Here is a 20,729-nt window from a genome sequence, read left to right on the forward strand (position 1 = left end):
TCCAGGCTGAACTATTACAATTCCGTCAGCTTCCCCTTGTACGACATGTTCTCGAGACCCTCTACCGTTCTGGTGGCCTCTGCTGGACTTGATCAAGTTTATCAGTATCTTTCTTAGGTTGTTGCACCCAAAATTGTATGCACTATGTTAGACTGATTCTAAAAAGTATCACCTAAAGAGGAACAATCCCTCAGTGTACCAGCCTGTTAATGCATCCCAATATGCTGTTAATTCTCGTGAGAGCCAGGGCACACTGGTGGCTCATGTTTAGCCTACTCTCCTCAAGAATTCACAAAATATTTTCACCAGACCTGCTTTCCAGCTAGTCAGTCACACCCCATCTTGTACCACTGAAGGAAGTTAAGTCTGTTCCAGATGCAGAAATTTGTATTTTCTGAATTTTAATCCTGCAGTCTGTTTAGGTCCCTCCTAATGACAGCTCCGTCCTCAGGCATATAGACTGAATTCCCAGTTTGGTGTTGTCCACAGACTTATTTCTGTATGTCCAACTCATCGACAAAGATATTAAACAGGTCCCAGGGAAACCTGCTGAAGAACTTCATGCTGTCACCAGCCTTCACACAGAATATGACCCATTAACCAGTACTCTTTCAGACCAACAATCTAGCTAATATTTCACCCACTCGGTGCTTCACTTTTCCAGGCCATAATGTCCTAATGTGGGGCAACAACACCATGGTAGACTGTATCAAAAGCCTTGCTAAAGTCCAAGTGCACAACATTCACCACATTCCTCGCATCCACAAAGCCAGTCATTTTACCATAGAAGACAATCAGGTTGGTCACCATGATTTACCTTTGGTAAGACATGTTCTTCTCCTTCATGTGTTCACAAATGGCATGGGTGGAGTTGTTCCATGTGTCTCTCAGGGAACAACATGAGGCTGAATTATCTTTCTCACTGTTTTCAAAGGCAGTTGGAATATTTACTGTTCTCCAGTACTGGGGGATTCTCCTGGTCACCGTGATCTTGCAGAGCTAATAGAGAGGTAGAAGCCTTGCAACGGGATCAACAGGCTCTTTCAGCACCCTCAGATGCAGCCAGTCTAGTCCATAGACCTACAAGATTGATACAGCTTTATTGCTCTGGAACAGAACTGAGCAACTACTAGAAATATTCGTTCTCAGCTTTGCTGTTTGTAAACACTATTATGACCAGTCTCAAACTAGAATCATTAAGTCATACATTTGCCTACTTTGTGCTTTACTACTGTTCATGAAAATATCCTGTTTTCCTGGGTTTCCAACCATTTCCCTGTTTATACCATTACCATCAATGTGCTTATGCTAACTGATACCTTTTCACTGTTAGAAATCCTAAAGGACACAATAAACTTCTTTTACCTGAAATGTTTTGGGTATTTTTTCCTGTCAAAAGGTCACAGACAGATTCTCTTCCATTACTTGTTTTAGCTAGAAAATACATACTTCCGGAAGCCAGATCTCCAGTTCACCTATGGGCATGTAATGCTTTTGTTTGTATGAAAACTCTGAGGACTGATGCATGTAAAGCTAACAGAAGGAATCTTTTAAATGCTGTTTGTAGTTCCCCTTGAGTCATTCTCTGACATTCTGTAGTTTGATCACAGTTCGCTGACCACAATGTTAACAAAAAGTTAGACTTCTAAGGGTTTTGAAGCAGTGGTACAGACTGCCCAGGGAAGTGGTGGAGTCACCACCCCTGGAGGTGTTTAAAAGACGTGCAGATGAGACTCTTAGGGATGATAAGAGAAACAAAAATCTTTTTAAAACCCCTACGCATAATGTAGCAAGACTAGGCCTAATGTAGCAAGACTAGACAAAATGTAACAGAAACCTAAGAGAGAAACAGTAGCTCTATAGAAACGGACCCGAGGCAAAGCGTGATGTCCTTGTTTTACAAGTTGGGAAGGTGGAATGTTCCACTAAATGAAGAAGGAGCTACATGGCTTTTTCTGAGTAGCAGCACAAAATGACATTATGCATGCTCAAGAAATTAGGTCAAGAAGTTGACACCGGGGGGGGAGAGGGGCGAGAGCGGGGAGGGACAGCACCAGGCTGCAGAGACCCCCGGGTACCACTAGAGCCCCCGATGAAGACTCTGGAATGCCAAAGATGGACTTCCAGCAAAGAGCAAGATTATGGAAATAATCTGTTTAATAATAATATGTTTAATGCATTAACTAAGCAGTAGAGACAAATGAGTATTCAATAGGAATATGTAATAAATACCAAGAAATGTGAATCATACACATGCTCAATTAGAGGAACTATCCTGTGAGTGACCAGCACACTCCAATAAAAGTGCCAGCTTTTTAACACTTTCAAAACAGTGTTAGGGAGTCTTTTTGCTGACTTTTTGGTACTAGGGACATTGTTTAGTGCTAGATTTAGGTTACATTGGACTTGATGATCTTAAAGGTCTCTTTCAACCAAAATTTTCTTTGATTCTATGATTATAATATCAAGTGCTGCAGTTCAGACAAGGCACTTATATGTACTTATTTATGATCTTAGATACTCTAATCACTCAGTCTAGTCTACTCAATTGTGATCTTAGATATTCTGGCCACTGGCTAAACTAATATTTTAGAAATAGCAATTAAAGGCTAACACACTCTTTAATGGCACTACCAAAGGCATTAGAACTGATGTTTGGGTAGTGATGTTGAAAAGAAAGCAAACCATTGCCTTGGCCCTCCAAGGATCACAACAGTCTCGTCACAAGGAGTGTATGAAAGTAGATTGTTTGAGTAGGCATGGCCATATCATCTTGCTTCAGGTATCATCTTCTAAAGAATATCTATAGTAAGAGAAAACCAAAACCTTTAGATGTTGGCGTTAATGGTTTTCTTAATCTGCAGTGTTTGGCCCTGGACATTCTAGGAACAACAACAAATGGCCATCCAGTTTATAATTTCATGCACATTCTAACAGTTCGTTGCTTTTGCTTCTGGCTACTTGAACCCTATTCCAAAAGTCAGGCAGGCAGCCCCATTATTTTCTACAATATATCACTACAGTTTAGCCCTATAGCCAAGGCCCATGCAAAGTCATTTGTGGTTAAACCGAAAACAAAATTTAGATTTCTGACAGACAAGATGCATCCATTTAACTGCACAACCCTTGAAGTCAAACTGAGCAAATCTACAGTCCCGGCATATTTTCTATTAACACAGCCTTACTTCCTGAATAACACAGCTCTTAGAGCTAAGCACATATCTTGAAGTCTAGGTACACAATAAAGGCTCAGTAGTTTGTTGGACAAGGAAGACATATAGCTCTGTGCTGTGTCAGAGACAGTCCATTTCCAGTTCCATTCTCAGTCAAGGTGGAAGGCTATCTCGTGGCTCATTCCTTGTTAGCAAGGAGGAAAGAAAGAGGTATTTTAAAGCATTGTATCAAAAATATACACATAATTGAGAACATAAAACTTGCTCTGATGTCTTAGAGTCTGGATAGGTTAATTTTCAAGTATTTGTCTCTACAACCTTGGCATTCAGGCACTTGGTGTGAAGTTAAACTTGGCATGGCCTTCCCAAGCTTTATGCATGCTCCTTGACCTAAGACCTCCCATGTTTCAACATTTAGGAAGCAAAAATTTTAATTTAATCAGCTGGGGTGTTTGAGTTTGTCATCGATTTGTGTGTCTTGCTACCAGTGCTCCCAGCTCCTATTCAAGCTTCTGTATCCATCTGTTAAAAAGACACCTGTGTGCTTTTGAGGAAAACCCTGAGACACAAGACAGCTGGGACCACTGGAGAGCAATACCCCACCAAAAAGTACCTCAAATTCATTAAACCTCATCTTGCTCACAAGTTCAGCTGATTTTTCAAGGTTGGGCACCCCGCGGACCCGGATATCTTCCTGTGGCCCTTCGGTCCGGGCTCCCAGGACGGCCGGAGGCTGCCAGCACAGCGAACGCCGCGGCCGGATCCCACCCGTCCACGGCACGTGTGCGCGGCGAGGGTCGGGGAGCGCGCATGGGCCAGCCCGGCTCCTCGGGGAGGGGGAGCTGAGTCGTGCCCGGGTGAGAACCCCAGGCGCATGCGCCCTGAGGACGGCGCCCCCGCTCGGCTCCGCTCGGGCCGCGGTCGGCTATTTCCGCCTCTTTGTTTTAAACTCTGGGACGACCCTTTTAATTTTATCTCCCCTGCCTTTTCTCTTTTTTCTTTTTGGTGTGTCTTTGTTTGGTTTTGGCTTTGTTTTGTTTTAATTTTTTGGCTGGGGAACGAAAAGAGGGGCTGGTGTTTCCCTCTGTCTCGCGTTACCACACTCGCGTCCTCTGCATTTTCCCTGTGGTGGCTGCCGGGGAGGGACGGGCCGTGGAGCGGAGGATCGGTAGCAAGGAGGAAAATACCCCGCCAGCCCCGAGAGAAGATCGCGTCCCTCCCCCGCCAACCGACACGGCGTCGCCCCTCCCCGATCAGGTCAGTTCGGGTCCGCGGCGTGGCGTGGGCATCCGCCGGTGTCAGGACCGAGGTCTCGGCCTTCCCTCGCCCCACTATCGCGGCCACGGGCTGTGTGAGGCCAGACGAGTGTCCTGGGGGCGGGGCAGGTCTGCCACCCCTCTTCGGTCTATGTGCGGTGGAGGGCTGTGGAGGGCCTCCCGTGTGCTTGGGTGCGGGGCCGTTTCTGCTCCAAGGTGGTGGGGGCTGCGGAGGAGCAGGCCTTTTGCCCCCCAGGTGTCCGGGATTTGGGGAAGGAGGGCTGTGCTTGAACTTTCTGTGCTGCTACAAGCACTCTGCATGCTTGGGGGGTGGGGGATGTTTTATGTGGGGCTTCCCCTCTCCAAACACCCCTCCCGAAGCAGGGGGTCTTCTGTGGGTCAGGGGAGCGGCTATGCTTGTCCTTCTCAGCTACCCCTCCTCGCCCTAGGAGAAGGTGGCTCTCCTGGGGGAAACTCTTGACATCCCTCACTCCACCCCTTCCTACCCTGTGGTGTGGAGGAGCCTGGGGCAGCTCAGCTGCGGACAAGGCAGTCCTGCCTGTGGGGGCTGGCGTAGGTGGAGCTGTTCAGAGTTGTCCCTGGATTCTTCCCCCGCTTCAGGTGTGAGTTTGCAGGACTCCAAAACCCCACGGTTTTGGGAGTAGGGGTCGCTTTGTGGGGTGGGTGGTGCTGGAGATACCCTTTCCAGCAAGTTATAGAGGGTACCTGGCCCTCGTGTGTATGACCTCGGCTGCACGGGTGTGTGTCTTCAATGCTGTGTATCTAAGTGGCATATGGGATTTTAAGTCTTGCGAGAAATAGGAAAATAAGTGATACTTGCAGGTGTAGAACGCTTGTGGTTTGAGTTGTTTTAAGGTCTAAGGATATATGTACACACACACATATACATGTATACATATATATATTTGATATTACAAAATTCTGATTGTTTACTCATCCACTAGGTTTTAGTGAGTTGTGGTGCTGTCAGATTTGGTCTCTTTTAGTCTGAAAGTGTCAGGTATTACTTCAGAGTGTCCTGTGTGGAAAATTTAGCATGTCCTGACATTAGTAAGGCTCACAGGATGTTTGGTTATTATCGTTTATTAAGTACTTGGATGTTCCTTTGTTACTTCATGTTTGTTTTTGTTGTTGTTGGTTTGTTTCTTTGTAATTTTATGAAAGTATCACTCTATGTACGCTTTGTGTCAAATCTGTTTAGGTGTTTCCTGCCTTCTGTATGAAACACATGCCTCTGAGAAAACAGTTCAAGAAATTCTGGTTTATTATCTGTATATGCCCCGGAATGTTCTTCTGGAAGTATTTTGTTTGGCATTTTTAAAAATAATCCTACATAATTATCTTCCAGAGTTTCACAAAATAATTAAATATATGGATGAAAAGGTTTGAATTGCAAAGTTGAGATTAACTTTATGTTTAAGAAGCATCCTATGTATATATCTTCCATTGTAATTTGGTTTTCTTTATACTACACGGATAACTAGGCATATGCTAAATATGTTGTTATGGGTCTTTTTAATAGTAGGTAGTGTGCTTTTTAAAAATTATTGTGTATTATTTTTAGGTAGGACACTTATGAATTTTGTATTAATTCTCTTAGTGGCAGGTCAGATAAGAATCTGAACTGTGATACTTACCATGTATTTCATAAAGATGCTCTGCAATTTGTAAAATTCTTTAGTTGGTGACAAAGTGAATAAAAATAGAAACCTTGTACCCTTCCAGTAGCTTTACTGTTTCAGTTTAAGTTGTACTAGTAGATATTTTATAATGTTGTTCAGAGAACCTGTGCAGAACTGAAGGTACTTGGTGAGATCATGTAGGCTGCATCTGAAAAGTGTCAGGTGGTTTTCTAGAGAGATGCATAAGGGTACCACAACAGAAAGCTTGGAAATAAATTGTAAAGCATTTTGTAAGCCACTTTTTGAGGAAATTCTGTTTGAATTCTTTTTGTGAGCTGATCTAGCCAGCTTGAGCTTGTTACTTTGCTGTCACCATAGAAAATCTAGACTGAACACTTGTACATGTTGTATTAAAGCTGGTTTAAAGTTTGTGATTATGCTAGCCTAATACTAATGCCTAGAATGGCAGAAATTAATTAGCATGATATGGAAGACTTCAGCTGCTAAGAAACTGTAAAGTGTAGCTTCTAGTTGCTCCAGCTGCCAAACCTACTCTTACTTCACCTGACTACCTACATGATTTAGAGGAGGTAGTCTCTAAGCTTTATATTTGAGATATTGGTAAGCCTTCTTACCAAGGACCTTTGTATATTTGCTTTAATAACTTCCATTTCTTTTTTTCCAATGTGACTGTTTAATCTAGGTGGCCTTTGAAGCATTTGTCAGGTAATCATGTCTCAGGACTGAAATAATTCTAGATTAGATTTCTGAACTTTCTGGGAAACTCTGTAAGAAGTAGAAGCATTTTCAGTGATGGTCTAAGCTAGGTATGACCTAAAAAGTATATGTGGATATGATGCTTTGAAATCATGCATGTTGATATTGTTTCACTTTTCAACTACTGTGTTATGAGATGATACCAGCTTACAGAAAGCGTAATGAGACCTTGTATGTTATAAACCAAACATTTTCTCTCTGTTTTGGATCTACTGTCTTAATTTGTACACATGTGGAAGCAGAATTATTAAATAGAAGCTTATTTGGATAATGGTGTTTGGAGATGCAATGAATTTAGAACTGCTGGCATTCCTGAGAGTTTAGTAGTTTAAACTCTGTTGTCTTTTTGTCATTGCTAGTAAGGGTGATTAACAATGGTTGAAACTACTCCAATTTCCTAGGTTAGATATGATGTAACATTTAAAGGAAACTTGGAGAAAACCTTCTTAGGGCAGTTTGATTGGAGTAGGTTAAAAGCCAAGCAGAAGCGGTTCATGCCTCTTAGCTTATACCAGACTTGTTTTGGAGCTATGTCTTCAAGTAAAATTATAGTTGTTTATTCCTTGCACCTCCCCTTTTAAAATACAAGCTTGGTCTACTAGACTGTAAGTTTAGCTAATATGTGGAATTCATAAATGCAATAACAGTGAAGAGAGAAATGGGTTGTTCTGCATTAAAAGCACTCTTTGCTATTGTGATATGTAACTGAAGACACACTGTAAATAGTGGTTTGTTCTATAATTGCTCTGAAGATCCAAGAAAAAACTTAGTGGTTATATCTGAATTAGATATTCTCAGGTTAATTTTACTGAATAAGTCCATTTAAATCAACAGACTATGAAAATGAGTGATGCGAATTAGTCAGTATGTGAGAATTAGTGAAACTGAAAGCCTTACTTGCTATTGAAAGTTTGATTGAATTTTGCTACTGCAGAGAGCTGAAGTCTTGCAATGGTATTGCAGAGCCAGCATTGTAGGAAGAAATAAAACTGCATTGTGCTGATTAATGATATTCTTTCCCCTTTTTCTTTTCTTCCTTATTTTTTTTTTCCTTAATCAGAAACACTGCTTTATATTAGTATAAACTTCATAGTATACATAAGAATTTAAGGGTCTTTTTATTCATTTGTCAAACATAGCACATGTTCAAAAGTAGGGAGTAGTACAGATCATTCAAAAGTAGGGGGACTGATGAAGTGTGGTGAGCTCAAGTTATTAGTACGTGTTCTTTGTGCCAAAAAGATGACTGCTCTCACAGTTATGACTGTCTCTTTATCAAATCACAGTTTTGACAGAGCCGGTGGGGGAAATTGTTGAGTGGTTGGGGGGAAGAACTGGAGATGACTGAAGTGTGTGTTGGCTTTACTATGATGCAGGGTAAGATTGTAAGGAAGAAATGTGCAAGTGTGAAGAAAACCAAGCTTGTTTGTAGTTTTGCTGCTAGTGGAAGAACTTACTTAAACTAGCTCTACAATTGTTTTCCATCTCTGAGAAGTGATAAGGAGACTTATTGTTATCCCTACAGACATACATTTAAGTTGGTATTAACAGATAACTATTTTGTGTTCTGAGCCTGTGACTGACTATAACTTAGAAATTTTTATACATTCAAAGGGCTTGTGTTTTGGCAGCAATAAGAATTCTTCTCGTTTGAAACTGAGGCTATCCTTACTGTCGGAAAGTGAAGAAATCTGTGCCTTGTGAATAGCATAAATTCATTTTGATTTAAGGTAGGAAGCATTCTTTGTAGGTTGTGGGTGGGTGAGAGTGTGCTGTGCAGTATTTGCTTAATTAAGAAAGTGTTTTTGGTTTGGTTTTGTTTTTCTGGTTGCTAGAATGAGTATCATTTTATTGGCTGACTTGCAAGTGGCTGTCTTGTCAACTTTTTCAGCTTTAGTTAAGAACTTTCTTTTCACTCTGCATAACCTGACAGTGAGTGTATGATACTTTCTTTAGTTGATTATAACATAGTCATTGTGATGTTACTGAATGTAATAGAAATCTTTTGTGCATTATGTGTGGTGGTATGCCAGAAGAGTTCATCTCTGCTATTTTATCTTGCAGTGGGCATGCAAATATAATGTTTGTAACCATAAATGTGTATGCATGAAAATACGTAAGCATTGCCAGTGCAGTGTTTGCTGATTTTTCAAGTAATGTGTTGTGCTTTACAGCTTTTTCTAGTTTGTCACCTGAAAGAACAAGCTGAAAGGTACAGTACAGCTCACTAATATATTCTTTAATTCTGAGTATTGTCTCTGACATTTCTTGTTGCACCTGAACTATTAAAGTAAACAGATTAGCAAAATGAAAGCTATGAGTCAGTTGATCACTTAGTTGAAGGACATTGCCAAATTTATTTGAACTTACTAGACAAAATGTTTATTTTTATTGTAACGAATTTATCATACTGAGCAGTGGCAATCAGCAGAATTTATTTGGGGAATGGGATTTTTTTTTTTTTTTTTTTTAAACTTAGTGGCATGCTTTGTTCATTCAAGGTAGCCTATCTCAAAAATCATTTAGACATAAACACATTTGGAAATCAAAGTTGTGTCCTGGGTGAAAATGGACTTGGATCTTAACACCTGTGTTTTGGATTATTATATTTCATACCGTTCCACTGTGACAATAACTGGGTGTTTTTTCTTTTTTTTTTTTTTTTTTCCTAAAATATAAAGTATGTTCTAGACACGAGGACTCCGATCTTGATTTGAGGATTCAAAATAAGCAAGAGGTAAGGGATTTTTTTGTGAGCTGGTCTAAGTACCTAATAATGCACACTGCTGAAAATACATATGCCCTTGTTTCTAAATGAATTTTTAATATTTCAGACCCTGAGTTTTATTAAATCTGTATCTGTTAAAGATACTTTTAATACTATTTCCTCACTTTAAGAGATTGCTAACTCACTGTAATAGAATCAATCCTCTTAATGCTTGAAATGCTTTTCTTTCCATTTTTGAATTATTTCTTTCTTCTAAGGTGTGGAGCCCAAACCAGTGTACAGTGTTTGCCTGATCAGTTCTGTCCACACCTATGAAAGGTCCCCAGCTGCTGTGCCACAGGAAGTGATTCTCTTAAGGCTTTCTTGCTTTAGCATTGTACTAGCTGGTACTTTTACTTACTTTTTCCTGAATCATCTTCAGGGAAAAGCACACACAACATCACCACTTGTGAAATGTGCACTTGGAATTTCTTATCCATGAGTGCAAGTTGCTCTTCTCTGCAAAAATCTGAAGCTGTGGAAAGTTTTTTTGTGTTGGTGTGGAAACAAAATAGTAAAAATACTCTGTGAGTGAAATCTGTCAGGTTTAGAGATATACATTTACCATTTTTAGGAACAGCTGCATGAATTTATTGTATTTGTTTAATAAAATAAGTAACTAAACTGCCTTTTCCTTTAGCAGTTTCCTTATTGGAAAGCAGCCTTGAATCTTAAATCTATTTATGCTTTAAGACTGTGCTTTTTTCTTGGGTTGTCATGATGATTAGTTCACAGATGTTTAGTTAAAATCTTGTTAAAAGAAAGTTATTTGATCTCTGCTTATACTGTTTTCAGACAAATTGTGAAGAGATGCCTGTTTGGTGTTTGGTTGGTTTGTTTTTCTCCCTGGAAAATCCATATATGTGTTTTCCTTCCCAACGCTCTTCTCCCAATGTATTCAATGTGTTTGGATGTGATAAACTGGCATTACCTTACCTTGAATCTGTACTTCCAGATTCTGAAGTTCATTGCTACAATCTGTGTCTTTTCCTGCAGTGAAATATAAAATCTAGTCTATTTGAAATACTGTGATAATTCCTTATTTTACCAAGATTTTCAGTCTTCTGTTGAGGAGGAACAGTTTAATTGAAAGTTGTTTTTAAATAACATCCTTGTTAATGGTAGCATTATGCTTGGTGGCACTAGAGTAAGTATTTTATTTGCATACTAATTTATTAATCTTGTGTTTCTAATCTTGTACTTCTATTTCTTGACTGGCTAGAATGAGGTAGAGATATCCCTCCCAAGATCAGGTAATTCTATAGAAATTTCAGAAAATACTTGTGTTTATATTCATAAAATGCTTAATTTAAACATCTTATTTTGACAGTTGTCCACAAGAAAACTAGTCCAGATTTGTATAGGCTTATATCTGAAGTAGCATAAATGGCACTGGACCAGATAAAAAGCCATCTGGGTGGAGCTAATTTTCTTCAGTTCACTTTTTTGCATATGAGATTCTTTCAAGATTTGACCCAAGTTACCAGAAGTAGTCTGTGTATGTTTATCGACATGGTATTAAGTGAATCTTGGCACTTGTGACTATCTTTGAAATATGTAGGTGCAAAAGGTACTGTATTAGTTGCAGTAATTTTTAATTAACCTTTTTAGGCATAATCTAAGATGCTACCACCAGAATTTACCATGAATGTTTGCTCTTATCTGTAGAAGTTATTAAAATTATGTAAGGTTATAGTGTCCAGATGATAATAGCTCATGGGATGCACAATTATGATTTTATGACTAGAAATGCTTTGAATTTGGACAAAGTGTTAGAGAGAGGATAACACCTTGTTCTGTTTTCATTTTGTTTGGACAAAATGGCCTTTTTTACTTTTTACTGAAATTATCCTTGAAATGGGACACAAATAAGTGTAGGCCTAACTCTGTATATAAGCCACTTCGTGATCAATTATATAAATGGATTATGGTCTTCAAATGAAATATTTTGGTACTTCTCTGTGGGAAGGGAAAGTACATTCTCTCCAATGTTTCAGTTCCTCCCTCCATCGCTCCACCACATGGGTCAAATGACTTGCTTAGTGGAACTAGAAGTAGACTTCTAAAACCAGTGCTCTGTCAAGGCTTTTATTGCCCAGTCACAAGCATCAGTTGACGTTGAGTTTAATTTCTGGTGATGACTGGAAAGTGTCATGGAGATGTATCTTTAGAATATGGAAACACAGAGTGTAAGGATAAGTGAAAACCTTCCAGATTGCTCTTCTGTAGCCTCGATTAATAAGCCTGATGTAACTGTAAGATATATTCACTGGAAGAGTGAAGACAAAATGAGCTGCTTTAGCTTCTCTGGATTCAATAGCTACTTAATGCTTCCTGTGCTAAGTAACTTCTTTTTGAGTTATCCATTATTGCCATCTGCAGACATTGAAATTTTACCATGCAAATGGAAAAAAATTCAGGTCTCTCTTCTCCTAGCTTGAATCCAAAATGAAAAGAATGAACTTTTTTCCCCTGAAATACTTTGCTAGTGCTCATGATTGAAGAGAACTACACTACTGATTTTATTTTTTATTAGGGCTATTACAGTATTTCATCTGTCTGTTAGTGCTAGTTTTATTTACTTGAAGTTTGAAAGAGATAATGGCTTAGCTGTTGATTTTCTGTTTCAACTTCATTTTCACCAACATTCTTCCCTTTCCTATAAAAGCTGATATCTGTGCCTTGTTTTAAGGGAATCTGAGGCGTTTAGTGCTAAGATTAAAGTGCAGAGTGTGTATTCAACTCATTTATGAGCTAAAACTAAACTCCTCCAGAGGCTGTAGAGTATCATTACCATGACTGGATAAGGAAGAGCAATTTAACTTTTGTACTATTCAAAGATGTGTTTTCTATACTTGTGACTCTAGAGAGACAGACCTTGAGCATGTGACAAAATGACTATGTGCAGGGCTGGAAAGAGAAACTTCTTTTGAGAAGGCAGGTAATTTCTCTTGCTAACTGGAATATGTACTGTTGCAGGTGCTAAGTTGTAGTAAGGGAAACTGGTAGTTGCTTATGTTGTCTAAGATTCGGTTGCCTGTTGCCCAGCAAATTTTCTCTGTTATAATGGAACAGCAAAAGTCACGTCACAGGTGTCACAGAGGCACCCCAGAATTGTTTTAGGCAGGTGGTAAGCTCCAAACCAACTTTAATCATAACTCTTCAATGGAAAACCAGCTAGAAACAATGTTTATCCAAAATTATTCAGCACACTGACAGTGTTATAAAATAGGCTGCCCAGGGTGCTTGTGGAGTCTCCTGCTCTGGAGACATTCAAAACCCACCTGGACGCCTTCCTGCGTAACCTCATCTAGGTGTTTCTGCTCCAGCAGGGGTATTGGACTAGATGATCTTTTGAGGTCCCTTCCAATCCCTAACGTTCTGTGATTCCGTGATACCGGTTAGGAGTTCAGTTACCACACAGCTGATTCAGAATTAAGTGATCAGATCCCAAAACTCTAGAGTGATGATTCAAAATGCACGTCTTCCCCCTCTTACAAAGTGAGGACCCTTAAGGGTACCCAGAAGGTCACTTACTAATAAGGCAAGGTATCTCAGTTCTCAATGAACTTTCCTTGAGGTCCAGTCTAAGGAGGAGAATCTTCAGCTGTGGACCCGCTGCTCCAAGGAAGGCAAACTCAAAATAGGGTCTCCAGCAGGCTCTGTTTATACCATAGTTGATTCTGAGCTGTGGTTATTTATGGTAGTGGTCCAGAAACTTCTCTTAGCTGAGGTGTCTCATTAGTCAAGGGCCCTGTCTGTTGACCTGTTGAGCTGTCTGTGTGTGTGCGTGACCATAATGGTCTATTGGTCTAGCAGTTTCTGGTGGATGATGGGTCTGGGAGAAATGCATCTACTACAGCAGGTCGTAGGAGTGATTAGGTCACAGTCAATAATTTTTGTAAGTGCTGAATCCTCCGATGCTATTGTTTTCCACTGGATTTTTCTGTCAAGGGCCCTTGTCCCTTAAACAAGTGTCATGTTGCAGTGTTAGGACTGATAGACAAGACAGCGGTGTTCTAATAGTGTTGCGCTGCTTTTTGGTCAGAGTTAGCAGAATATTGACTTTGATGCAAAGTTTAGAATGATTGAATGATGTTCTGTGAGGTTTTCTTGAACTGTGACACGTTATTAGATTATGCAGTTTAAAAAATGTCTTAACAGTTACATTTTGGAAACCTTTCCTTACTGCAACATGGCCAGTGAAACGTAAAATAATAATAATAATAATAATAATAATAAAATTGAAACAAACAACAACAACAACCCCCCCCAAAGCTAGACATTTAATTTCTTCACTCCCTTCCTACACACATGCAGAACACTAGATCTAATGATGATGAGGAAATGAAAATAAATGACATGTGAGGGCTTTAAAGATATAATTCTTTCTACAAGTTTCGGTTTTCAAACACTGTTATTTTGTTGAGAATGTTGTGAACCTTTTTGAACTGGAAAGTTGGAGCATTCATCAATCATTTGCAATGGGATTGGGTTGAAAAAGGATGATTGTTTCAGTTCTTAAAAGACAAAGGAAACCCAAACCCCATGCTCCACCTCCTTCCCTCCCCACCCCCAAAAAACCCAAAACAAAACCAAAAAAAAAAAATAGTTTGGTGGTCAGCTAGACAGGTACTTGAGAATGCTGACTTCTGCATTCTGACTTGAAAATGTAGTATTTCTTTTACATGAGGACACATAGCAATTTAAGGACATTTTGGAGATACTGGGCTCATGTCACTTTCATGCTTTCATTAAGCCTGCCAAAAGTGTGAGGTGAAGTCTTTCCCGTATGCAATGTGACCAGCTCCAGTACAAACATATTAAGATGAGTTCAGAAGATACGGGCTACAAGACATATGGTTGGTGAAATGTAGTTATTAATGTCTTCTGTGTTTTGGTAAAAGATAACTTTCAAATTTCTGTGCTGTTTGCTGCTTCTAATGGATAAAGTTAATGCACTTAACAGTTCTTTACCTTTACAGCTTTTTAGCTATTAAGATGGCTGGGTTAGAATATCAGCAGTCTAAGGCTGCTCTTTATGTTCTTGTTCTGTTTTAGTATGGTAAAGGTGGTATGGTCAGCTTGTCAAAATAAGTCAAGAGCTGAAAAAGCTAGAATTACTGTACTAGAGGAATGTTTTTTGTGCTTATTGCATGATGGCAGGTTTTTTCCATGTCATTATAGTCTATGTCATCATAAATGGGAAAGAATTAAAAAACCCCCACATAGTAAACTAGACTACATTCCAGTGTTTAATTTTCTTCTTGGAGAAAAACTTTTCTTCTTCATTTGTTCGAACTACTGATTTTTCACATTCCTTTCTATTACATGTTGAACATTCCCACTTCTTTCCTGATTCCTCTCAACCGTTAACCTTTATTTTAAGTGCTGTTTATGTTGAAGCCTATTTTTCAGTGCAGTTTACATGGGTAAAACAGGAGAAAAGGAGAGTTCCGCTGAGCACACTTGCTTTGTGCAGGTTGTTTTTTCCATGCCTTTCTAGGGCTGACAACTGCTTAACTATTGCCATTGATTCTGCAGAAGGCAAATGGTCCTAAGGGTTATTTGCACAGCTGTGGAATAGAGGGCCTCACAGTGTCTTAACAGTTCAGCTACTCTGTTGCAGGTTGATAGAAATGCCTGTTGGGCCTTCAGCATTGTGCCTGGCTGTCCACTGTCTTTCAAGGGAAATTTGTCACGTGTAATGGATGATACTCAAATGGCTTACCATGAGAAATATGTGTGCTGCATGAAGCCTATAGGGCTCACACTAAAGAAGAGTGGTAGAATAAGAGACGATTCTGCTTCACAACAAACACAGCCTCTCTAGTAAGTGATGATTTTCTCCTGGTATTTTGTTATGGATATTGCTTGTGGAAAGAGAGAGAGAGAAGATGACAGCAAACAGAAGAAGGACATGAACCTATTGGAGTGAGTCTAGAGGATGGCCACAAAGATGATCAGAGGGCTGGAGCACATGTGCTATGAAGAAAGGCTAAGAGAGTTGCAGCTGTTCAGTTGAAGCAGACTCTGGGGAGACATTATAGCAACCTTCAGTACCTAAAGGGTACTAGAAATCTCAGAGGGACTTTTTGCAAGGTTATGTAGTAATAGGACAGGGAGTAATGGCTTAAAACTGAAAGAGCGTAGATTTAGATTAGATATTAGGAAGAAACTATGAGGGTGGTGAGGCACTGGAACACATTCCCTGGAGATGTTGTGGATGCCCCGTCCCTGGAAGTGTTCAAAGCCAAATTGAATGGGGCTTTGAGCAACCTGGTCTGGTGGAAGGTGTCCCTGCCCATGCGAGGGGAGTTGGAACTAGATGATCTTTAGGGTCACTTTAAACCTAAACCATTCTATGATTCTATGCAACAAGCAGCAGTTTAGCTTGGCGGAAAGTTAGGTGACATAATTTGGGCTAAGAGCTTCTTAGTACGATTTGAAAAGTTCCATGATACTGTTGTGAACAAAGTAGTTTTCAATAATATGTTTGTCTTCTAAGACATTTAAGCTGAAATTTATATATGAACTATTGTACATTTCTCCCTAAAAGCACCTGAAAAGATAGAATTGGCTACTTTGGGTATTACTCTCTACTGTCATAAGCTTACTGAACTAAAGATTAATTTTGTTTTAAAAATACTTAAGTTCCTAATATTTCACCTATGTTAAAGATTCTACTAATCAAAGAAGTAGAAATGAGAATTCTTGTCTTACTGAAAACTTGAAACTTTTGACTTTAGATTTTTCAGTCTAGGACTAATATATTTTAGTAGTTCACTTGACACAGTCCAGGGTATTTAGTGAAGAAAACGGCAAGTCCTCATAAAGGAGAAGTCAGTTGTTATTATGTTGTCTCCAAATATTAGCACTATTGTGTTCCTGCTTATTAAAAATAATCAAGCTTTTTGCAGGTAAAATGGTGTTGGATAGGATTGGGTTGTCTTGACTAGTGCAGTCAGTTTTATCCATGAGAAGTAAATATGTACTGATGTGGGGGTTTATCACCTGATAAGATATTCTCTACTTGGGAGTGTTAGGGCAACGATATAATTCTATTTTAGCTTAGTTTTGGACCGAGCAAGCTTCTTGAATGAGCTAAGTGTGTGCTCAGACTGGTGTGTTTGTTCAAGGAAACAGGCAAATATGCATAGCAGAGTGGGAGTTTTGGAATAGAAACATAGTAGGCCAGAACAGGATTGGCATGGGCTATTGTCTGAGTGCTTCATTAAACTAGTGCAGATCAAGATGCAGGTATACTAGACTTCAAAACTTGCTTTGGCACCCTCCCATTCTTTACATTATGCTGATGGAAATGTAAAAATCAGTGATGTTGGAAAGTGACTGTGTGTACATTTGAATATAAAAATTAACAATGTCTTGTCAAGAAAAACGGCTCTGCCAGTGCTATTTGGTATTGCTTAGATTTTGTCATAAATGGCATCAGTGCAGGTGATATGAGTATCTCTCTCCTCTCCTGTCATACTTGAGAGCTTAAAGCAATAATGAGTAGTTGCAACAGGTGGTTCCTATAAAACTTGGAAAATGGTCACTGTGAAAACAGATTCTGTTTCCTTTGCATTAACACCTAGTTAAAAGAAAGTTGTATGCCTTTCATAGTAAAGCCAAAGTTCTCCATTTGTGCTTACTATGCTTTGTACCCTCTAAACATAAAGTACATGCAGAATGCTGTCTGCTGTAAAATTAGTGGTATCCAAATTTGATAAAATGTTTAAAACCCATACAATTTTGATTTTTAAAATCAGTTGGTTTTATACTAGTGAACATTCAAAGCTAACTATTTCTTTTAGGTTCACAATGTCTAGCAGTGCAAACTCCTTTAAAATGAATAAAGTGAAATGTTCTTAGACATAATGAAAGGAGATTGCTTGGATACTTGAAAAATATGCCACAGTAGTGAAATGAAGTTTTTAGATTATGAATCCTGCCCATTGCAGGTATGTTGACAAAGAATTACAGTCTATTGGAGTAAACTTCAGAGGTTATGAATGTTTTTCCTGCTGGCAGTGATTGACAAGCATAACTTTATTCCAACTGTTAATGCGTTGATGTATTATTGAAATGATTTGTATATCTCCTTGTTAAGAAAAAGAAAGCTTTCAATAGTGCATTCTACAATATCTTTAACAAGGAAAAATCTTGCAGCAGCATATACAAGCCTCTGGTGCTTTTGCACTATTTTGACATCTGAAAATCCCAGCTCAGGTGGTCCTGATGTTGTATTGCATTCTTGTGTCCTTTCCTCGATGTCTTCACCATAACAATTTGATTTAAGAGAGAAAAAAAGAATTAAAGAGGAAAAATGTTTTCAAAACTGAAGTTTCAAGACTTCAAGGTAAGAATTGAGGCAATCAAATACTGGAAGATATGGAGGGCTGAACACGTTTTGGTGGAAAGAAAAAAAAAACTTTTCTGCTTTATTGGTTAGGTTGCTGTTATATAATTTCATACTAAAACAACAATGCTAACTATCAAGTTTGTTTTCACGTAATCAGTCAGTTGAAAAGTTAGGATTGTGTCTAGGGTAAGAAAGCTGCAGCGGCAAGAGTTCAAAGAAGACTGAATAACTGTGTTACATTCTTGCTTCAGTTTATATTGAAAGAGCGGAATGCCAGGACAATAGAAGTGTGAGCAGACTGCATCTTAAAGCCCTCCTGAGGTTTCAAGAACAAAAGAAGAAAGATTTTTGCAAGGCTCCTTTTCATTTGGTTTGTATAGTTCATAGGTACCTAACTTCATATATATTACTGTGTGTACATTTGAATCCAGAAAGAATAGAGAATTTCTATTAACCATTTGCAAGGTGTGGGGCAATTCTAGCAACATTTGCTTATCTTCTGTCATAGCGGTACAGAGGCAGTAACTGGGCAGGTCAGTGAAGCTGAAAGCTCTGATCACTGAAATTTTTTAACCAAAGGCATGTATCTGTAATTTTTTATATCCTTTCAAATCATTAAGTATTGTTTGGATTAATGAACTGTTAAGTGCTGTGTTCTGGTCTTAAACTATGTGGAGATGTTAAAAAGAAAAGTGATGGTTGGTAAAATGTGCATTCAGCTGAATTTCAGCACCTTCCTACCTCTTACTTGCTGTTAGCTTCTGCCTTCCTACTACAGATTTCAGTTTTGACAGCTATTGTTTTTTACTAGGCTGTCACTGTAAATGACAAGTGAATGAGGAGGCAAGTGACTGAAAACCTGAATTTTTAAAGGCCTTTTACTAAATACCAAGAGTAGCTGTCTTTGGTTTCTATATGAAGATTCTTTATCCAGTCTTTCTCAAAAAATAGGCAATATTTGCATAAGAATAGGAAAATTGTTTCTGATAGAGATGTGTAACTGCTTCAGATAAAAGGTACAAAAATGTCAATACTTTGGTTACCATACAGTTACTCACTAGGCATATAACTTTTCCTTGTCTTTGTTAATAAGTGGTTGGTTTCTGGGATTGTAGAATCACATATGACATATATACGTAACTAGATGTTTTCATCGTACCTAGGATTAGAATTTTTGAATGAAGATTGCAGTCTGTTTCGGCTGTGATTAAGTCCTCAATTACTTTACCTGAAGTTCATGGATATTAAACATTCAAAAAGTGATGCGGGTTCAGTCAGTACAATCTCACAGAAGTTTTGGTTTTAAAGGACTTCATAATTCATTGAGTTTCAAGGCTGTTTTTTACCAACTTTTAATTACTGGAAGTCATAGATCTCTTCATATCTGTCTGATCCATGTGTACTGAGTTGAAACAAAGGATCTTTTTAATGACTTGTGGTTTCTGTCTCTAAATTCTCAGTGAGCAGGATGTTGGAGCCTATTCTTCCAGTGTACGAAAAATGTAAATTTTTGTCAAAACTTAGTCTGTGGTAATATTCAGGTTAAGAATAATCTTTCCTTCAAAAGTGTGCTGCCCCTAGCAGTGATTTTGATGGCTGATAGTGAGCCAGAATTTATTCAGTGGAGATTGTAGTGATATTCATTAGTGAAATGAAGTTCACTCCTGAGATAAAGCTGTGTTTTTATAGAATTTTTAAAAGCTTTATGAACTTGGACACTTTAAGACCTCTTCCCAGTTTTATCAATGGTTGTAATGCATGTTGATAGGAAACACTGTTGTTCCCTTAGCAATAAACAAAGGAAATAGCAGAATATAAAGAGGAATTTGAATGTAATTAAACCAGTGAGTCTTTGTCAGAAATGGAAAATTGGTTTAGTAGGATCAAATCTGGCCAGTCAGACATTGTTTTTAATCCAGGTTATCTTGCAGAAAATTTAAACTTCTGTTACATACATATTTTTCTGCATTCCAATACTCTTAGAACTATTTCAAAACCTACCATGAACAAGTCATGATCTGAACAACTTTTTTTTTAATTGGAAAAGGTGTCTGAAATGCACTTTAAGAGTTTTGAAGGATGTGCTTTCAGAAGCTGTGGAGAAAATCTAATGGCTTGCTGATGCCAAACAAAGTTCAGTTTTCACTGTGCAGTGCATCCTCTTACCTGGAGCATTCTTAAGTTCTGCTTTACCTTAATGTGAATAAGTGAATTTATCAGTCCAGCAGAAGACTCTCCACATATTCGTGAGTCATTCCCAAAGCATCCCTAAGCACCACCAAAAAAACCCAGCACCACCTGTATGGAAGATGCTGGTTTAATGAGACTAATAAGAGCTGCTTTGAACAATACAGTGATGGAATTCTAAAGTTCTGCTAATCAAGACAGCTAGATGGCAGATAAGAAAAAATATTTTCTACTTCAAAATGGCAAAAGATTTTTTTTATTCCAGGAAAGTTTACTAATGATGTAATTTGTAAAAGCTTTTCTAAACAAAAGTTCATTAACTAAACTACATTTTAGTTGTATGTCTTACTAGTCTATGTGAAAGAACTTTGTGTACATGCAGGTATTGTACAATAAACAACAAATACAGTGGTAAGTCTATCTGATTAAAATTAAAATAATTGTGTTGATATTTTAGAGCTTTGAGACCATTAAACCACCTTTTCTAATTGGATTATGTTACAATTGGGAAGATTTATTAAATGAAGCGTCTGCTTTGAGACAGTGTCCTCGTTTTCCTGT

General features: G+C 38.6%; 1 protein-coding gene across 38 annotated transcripts in view; it reads left to right on the forward strand.

Annotated features, from left to right (window-relative positions):
• Positions 1-4,022: 4,022 nt before the first annotated feature.
• Positions 4,023-20,729, forward strand: part of PCGF3 (polycomb group ring finger 3) — a 66,612-nt gene continuing 49,905 nt past the window's right edge. For 3 of the 38 annotated variants that reach the window (XM_065045542.1, XM_065045533.1, XM_065045543.1), the window contains exons 1-2: positions 4,043-4,430; positions 9,531-9,586. The gene's annotated coding sequence lies outside the window, so the exon portion shown is untranslated. Of the gene's footprint in view, positions 4,431-4,458; positions 5,051-8,463; positions 8,580-9,023; positions 9,062-9,530; positions 9,587-15,245; positions 15,449-18,232; positions 18,352-20,729 lie in introns of those variants that run through there. The other 35 variants (XM_065045537.1, XM_065045540.1, XM_065045553.1 and 32 more) reach the window with 26 other exon arrangements.

The sequence above is a fragment of the Columba livia genome, chromosome Z (genome assembly GCF_036013475.1).
Source record: "Columba livia isolate bColLiv1 breed racing homer chromosome Z, bColLiv1.pat.W.v2, whole genome shotgun sequence".
NCBI classification, from domain to species: Eukaryota; Metazoa; Chordata; class Aves; order Columbiformes; family Columbidae; genus Columba; species Columba livia.